General features: G+C 38.5%; 1 long non-coding RNA gene across 1 annotated transcript; it reads left to right on the forward strand.

The window, feature by feature from the left end:
- Positions 1-5453, forward strand: LOC117094768. Its single transcript, XR_004441669.1, has 3 exons — positions 1-1462; positions 1533-1745; positions 2995-5453. It is a non-coding gene; the product is annotated as an uncharacterized LOC117094768 (long non-coding RNA).
- The last annotated feature ends 305 nt before the right edge of the window (positions 5454-5758 follow it).

Raw genomic sequence — 5758 nt, forward strand, 5'->3', positions numbered from 1 at the left:
TGTAACTTTAACAGGCAACAATGCTAAAATTAATTTTAATACTGCTCTATACTATATGTATGTTATACTATATTTGTATATACTATACACAAAAATGTATAAGATGTAAAGCTTGTATTTTCAAATGTTATTGCAGTATCCAGAACAATTGCGACAGTTGCTCTTGGAAGCTTCTGTGCTTTTCCACATGCTGTTTCCTATCTCTGGAATGGAATGTTCTCTTATTCTGGCTGGCAAACTCCTGATCATAATGTAAACAGTAAGCTCAAACATCACTTTCCCTTTCCTTACCACACCGTCCTGTTTCTTCTAAACCTTATAAATGCCTTTATTATAGTACATATTGAATCATAATGTAATTATTATTATCTCTGTCTCCTTTGATTCGGGGACTGCCTTGAAGTCAACGTCTAGTTTTATTTCATCTTTCTGTCTGTTTATTCAAATTTCCTACCCCGTGTAACTCTCAGAATCTGACTTTGAGGTTGGAAAGGCCAGTGGCTAGACAGATGCCGCAGACCTCCATTGGTACAGATGCCCTTAGCTTCATGTTGGGAACAAGTGGTTCTATTTCATTTTGTTCCTGTGGAGAAGCATCAGAGATACAGGCAGCTGGGGATTTCTACACCTGTAATAGGGGCAACTCAATGATAACACAAAGACATGTTTCTTTTTTTTTTTTTTTTTTTTTTTGACAGAAGGCGAAGGGGAAGCAAGGTACTTCTTACATGGCAGAGGGAGAGGGAGAAGGAGCAGGAACGGGGGAGACAGGGAGGGAGAGGAAACTGCCCCAAAAACATGGTTTCAAAGATTTCTCCCATTGAGACAAATCACTTGTCTGGGATGTCAGGGGGAGAAGATGCAGAATCTGAGCCCCTTGTATAAATAGACAAAAGGTGAAAGCATTGGCAATAGATCAAAAAGGCATTCCACATAGCAGAAAAATAATTTTTAATTATTTTTAAATGTAATGAAAGTGTAAGTGAAAAGCCAAGAGCAAAGAAGAGAGGCCATCAGAGAAATTTCAAAGTGACTACTCAGGTCATTGTCCTGAAATAAATGATCATTTTATTCTGGTGACTCACCCCTAGCTAGAGTCAGTACTTCATAGAAAAGACAGGAGCTGTGAGCCACTTAACTGTAATCTTACCCCTTTACAGAAATGCCTCCCATAGTCAAGCTGGTCTGATGATCTCATGTCATCATGCACAAAGATTAGCAAGCCTTGAAATTTTATCCTGTCAGTGTAACTCCTCATCTAGTCTCAAGATTGCACTGGCAATTCTTTGGCAGCTGATCATACAGGGAGGACCAATAAGGCTCATAGAACACCCTTGGAGAATGAATGCCTCTGCTGCTGGAGGTCACAGCACCCAGAAAGTGTCTAGAGGGAGCAGCTGATGCCTGCTCTAGTGAGTTCTGCTGTTCCTGTCACATCCTTGCAGAGGTCCAAGGGTTGCTGGTAAGTGAAGGAATATCATGCCTCTGGTTTGAAGGATAGATCACTCAACTCTCAACTATTCTCTCTTCAGCTGTGAACCATACAACCTTTTTGAAAAGCAAAGTCTGAACATTTGCATTCTATACAGAATATTACAGTTGGAAAATAGGTGTGGTGTCTAGAGAAAAGCTTCTAAATGCTGCAAGCCACCCTATGTGAAGCCTATTCTAGAAATCTACTTTGCTTCAATTATTAACTTCATGGTACCTTTGGAAGTAGAAGTTCCTAAAAGTGTGTACAGAAGGTGAGTCCTCAGAATGAGTTTCACTGCCTGTCTGTGGGAGAGGAAGTGACCTTGAGAGCAGCTGTAGCCCTAGGGGGAACACCCAGGTAGAGGTGCTCACAACATGCTCTGACACCTGGTGTGGCTGCATTCCTAGCTTAAATGATCACATCTGCTCTTGGTTTTTTCACTGTTTACAAAATCTGATTTATTTAAAGGGAAGGGATGGAGAAGGTAGTCAATGCTCCTATGAGCACCCAAAGCATCCCTCCACAAGAACAAAGAGAATTTTTTCTCATTACTTGCTCCCAATATTACACAAAGTGCATCTCTACCAGTGGAACTCTGCAGTGTCAGTCTAGCCATCGGACTTTCCCACCTCTAAGCATATTTTCTGTGGGGATAATTTATTAGAGGGGAATTTGTTCCCTTGCTTTTTACTCTTCAAATTAGTAATAGAACCCCTCATGTCATTCTAAGTGACTTAAGTTTTAAAGGGAATCAGAAAAGGAGAGAATATGCTATTGTGGCACTTCTAAAATGCAGAGTGTCCTCAAAAATGGTTATAGTGGGCAATGGATTCCATATAAATTATATACTAGCATATCTCCATTTCCTCTTTTAATTGTTTAAATTGGTTATTTTTAAAGCTTGATATGCTAAGAGTTAGTTTTCATTTTAAAAGAATGCTCGAATAGGAAAGTTAAAGAAATACAAATTGCCAGCTTTAAATCTATTCATCCTGGCAGCAGGCATGTATTATATCTGTCCAGAGTCCAAAACATCAGCCTCTCCACTTGCCTTCCCCATTTCACATAAACTATAAAAGTTGGAAGTAATATATTATATTATATCCTAACATCAGTTCAATGAATATAGTTTTTAAAATACCTACTATGTGCTAAATACTGAGGACAGAATGATAAAATACAAAACAAAGCTAACTAAAAACACAGTTTAACTAGTCTTGTCTACAATTACCTGCCCTACCTATAACTTCGTTTAAGGGGAGATATTGCTAATGGGAGTTCCTTCTGTGACTGCACACTCTGATCCCAATATATGACTTCTCCCTGGCTACAACTGATTAAATGAGGGAAGAAAACTGATCCAAGGGGAGTTAGTCCAATGGCTTGTAAATGGTGGATTCTTACCAGACTTTTCTCACTAAGTTAGAATCAAGAGGCTGAGGGTTGTGGTGGCTACTTAAGCAGAAAGTTTCATGGAGTATGGACTGTGCACCATTGTGAAGTTTCCTGTATTTCCACAGGCTATGGGGACAGAGCATCAGAGAGTGCTAATCAGGAAAAAAGACTGGGGCAGATGCACACAGAGAAGCAAAGAAGCACGAGAGGATGAGAATTAAGAAACAGACTCTTTTTCATTTTAATTAATTTGACTAGATTATATTTCTTGCAATCAAAAGGGCCCTGTGCAGAGAAGGTCCTTGTCTTTGTTCATTTTCTGTTGCTATAGCTGAATGCCTGAGACTAGGTAATTTATAAAGAAAAGAAATTTATTGCTTACCATTTTAGATGCTGGGAAGTACAAGGTCAAGGGTTCTCATCTAGTGAGGGCCTTCTTGCTAGTGGGGTCTCTGTAGAGTCCTGAGGTAACACAGAGGATCACATGGTGTGGGGGTGGGATTCACCAGAGAGAGCCAAACTGACTTTTATAACAGACTTACTTTTGTGGTAACTAACCCACTCCCTCGATCACCCATCAATCCATTAATCTAGAAGTAGATTCATTCACTCATGAGGACAGAGCTCTTGTGAACCAATCACCTCCCAGAAGTCCCATCTCTCAACACTGCTGCACTGGGGACCAAATTTCCAACATATGAACTTTTGGGGGACACATTCAAGCCACAACAGTCCTCATAAATATTTGTTGAATCAATGAATACACAGGACATAGTGTCCTAAATGCTTGGCATGTACATGAACCAGATTTGGTCCTTGATGTCACAGAGCTTATAATATAGTAGAGGAGACAGACTTTACACATTGGATCTTGATTGTAAAACTAGGGTCACTACTCATCATCTGATGAAGGAGGCAGACAGTAAAACAAATAATGACTATTCAACATGGTAATGTCAAAACTGAACAGAGGCTCAAGTGAAAGTTTCAATGATAGTAACCATGGTCAATGGATAGGTGAATGCATTGGAAAATTAGTATGGTATCATTAGCAAAAAAAGAAATTGCACTTAAGTTCATCTGACCGAATTCCTTCCTTCCTTCCTTCCTTCCTTCCTTCCTCCCTCCCTCCCTCCCTCCCTCCCTCCCCCCTCCCTCCCTCCCTTCCTTCCTTCCTTCCTTCCTTCCTTCCTTCCTCTGTCTTTCTTTGGTTTTAAGATCTGGCTATAGTATTGTGCTAGTGCACATATTTTAATCTGGTGCAAGGCATGCATAACAGAGTAAGTGAAAAGCAATAAAGGTTAGAACATGTATTTATTTCAATGACTAAGGAGTAAATAAATCATTTTGTCAGGTTGCACTCTAACATTCAGATTCCATTTTTTTTTTTATGGCTAACCAAGCATTTGTAATTCTGAACTCCACAGAATGGGGAAAAACTGTATTAACTTATAATAGATCATTGAGCTTGTTAAATGTACCTTTCCTAATTCATACTTTTTCCCTTTAGCTAAGAAAAATGCCTTTCTGAATATATAATTTTTACAGGTCATTGGAAAGGAGTACTGCACAACAGGATTATTATAATATGCTAAAAGATGGCACTTGTATCTCATTGCCATGTAGAGAGCTCATGTGAAAACTCTTTGATCTTTGCTGGCTTTTTAGCTGAAAGGATTTGGAAATCATTTTGGCACTGGCAAAAACAGAACTGTGGTGACTGTTTATAGTTGGTTGATTTTTAGCAATGGGTAAGAAAGTCTTTGTTGAATCAAATTTATTAATACGTAATGGGCAACATGTTGCCTTAAAGGCAAAAGCATATTTTTCTCATATCAGAAAGCTCCCTAAATTTTTGCCAGCATCCAAAGATATTTTAAGATGGTGTTCATTTTCTTTTTCAGTCTGTCCTATGCTGAGAAAAAAAAAATTACAACCCTCTGAACTTCAGCAGTTTTTTTGAGTAAAAGGAGTTTTTCATGATGTGATTGATATCATAACTACTCAGCTGGACGTAAGCTTTCAAGGGCTAAGTCCATTTGCCGATTTGTTTGCATTTCCTACTTCAACTAAAAGAATTCAAAGACATGAAGTGTCTATTGTGGAAAATGCATGAATAATGCAAAAGTCATTCTCAAGTGACCTATCAGAAAGGCCTATCAGAAACGCAGTTACTGCTTTCTAATAAAATCATGAAAAACTTTTTAAAAAAGTATAACCATCTTGAATTTGTTGAGGCAATTATAAGGGAGTATATAAGGGCAAGTTTCTCCTAAAAACTGTTGTGTTTATTTTGTTTTTTTAAATAATTCCCATCAACAGCAATCTGTTTTCTCATTGTAGTAGTATAGGTGTTAACATAAAAGCTCAAACAGCTTGGGAGAACAAAAAGGATGTAGCAAACCTAACTGATGACTTTGCTAGCTTCAAATCATGATGGCCATTCATAGAAATATTTAACATTTGAAGTAATGGAATATTGACTTATGTTTTCATGGTTTAAGAGTTTATATTTCAAATTTTTTTCACATAGTGTGTTTATAACTATAAAAAGCGTGTTAGTTATATAAGTTAATAAAGTCACGAACTGATGGCCATTTTTTGGTCTTATTTATATAGTATAGGCTGTCTTGTGAATTAACACCCTTCCCATGTGTTTGAATTCTCCACTATGTAAGACTTGGTGGTGTTAGCATGATCTGAGGGTGGGGTTTTCAGTCCTCTGACATCAAAAGGTGAAGCAGGGGACACAAAAACCCTCACTGTGTCCTGCCTAGACTGGCCAGAACCACTCCATGGTCAGTGGACTCCCTTAACAGGAAGGAATGCTGGTCAGTTGTCAAAAAGCAAAAAGGGAGGGGTGGTCGTGAGGTTGGTTGTAATCAGAGG

Source organism: Trachypithecus francoisi, unplaced genomic scaffold (genome assembly GCF_009764315.1).
Source record: "Trachypithecus francoisi isolate TF-2019V2 unplaced genomic scaffold, Tfra_2.0 Lachesis_group13, whole genome shotgun sequence".
NCBI lineage: Eukaryota > Metazoa > Chordata > Mammalia > Primates > Cercopithecidae > Trachypithecus > Trachypithecus francoisi.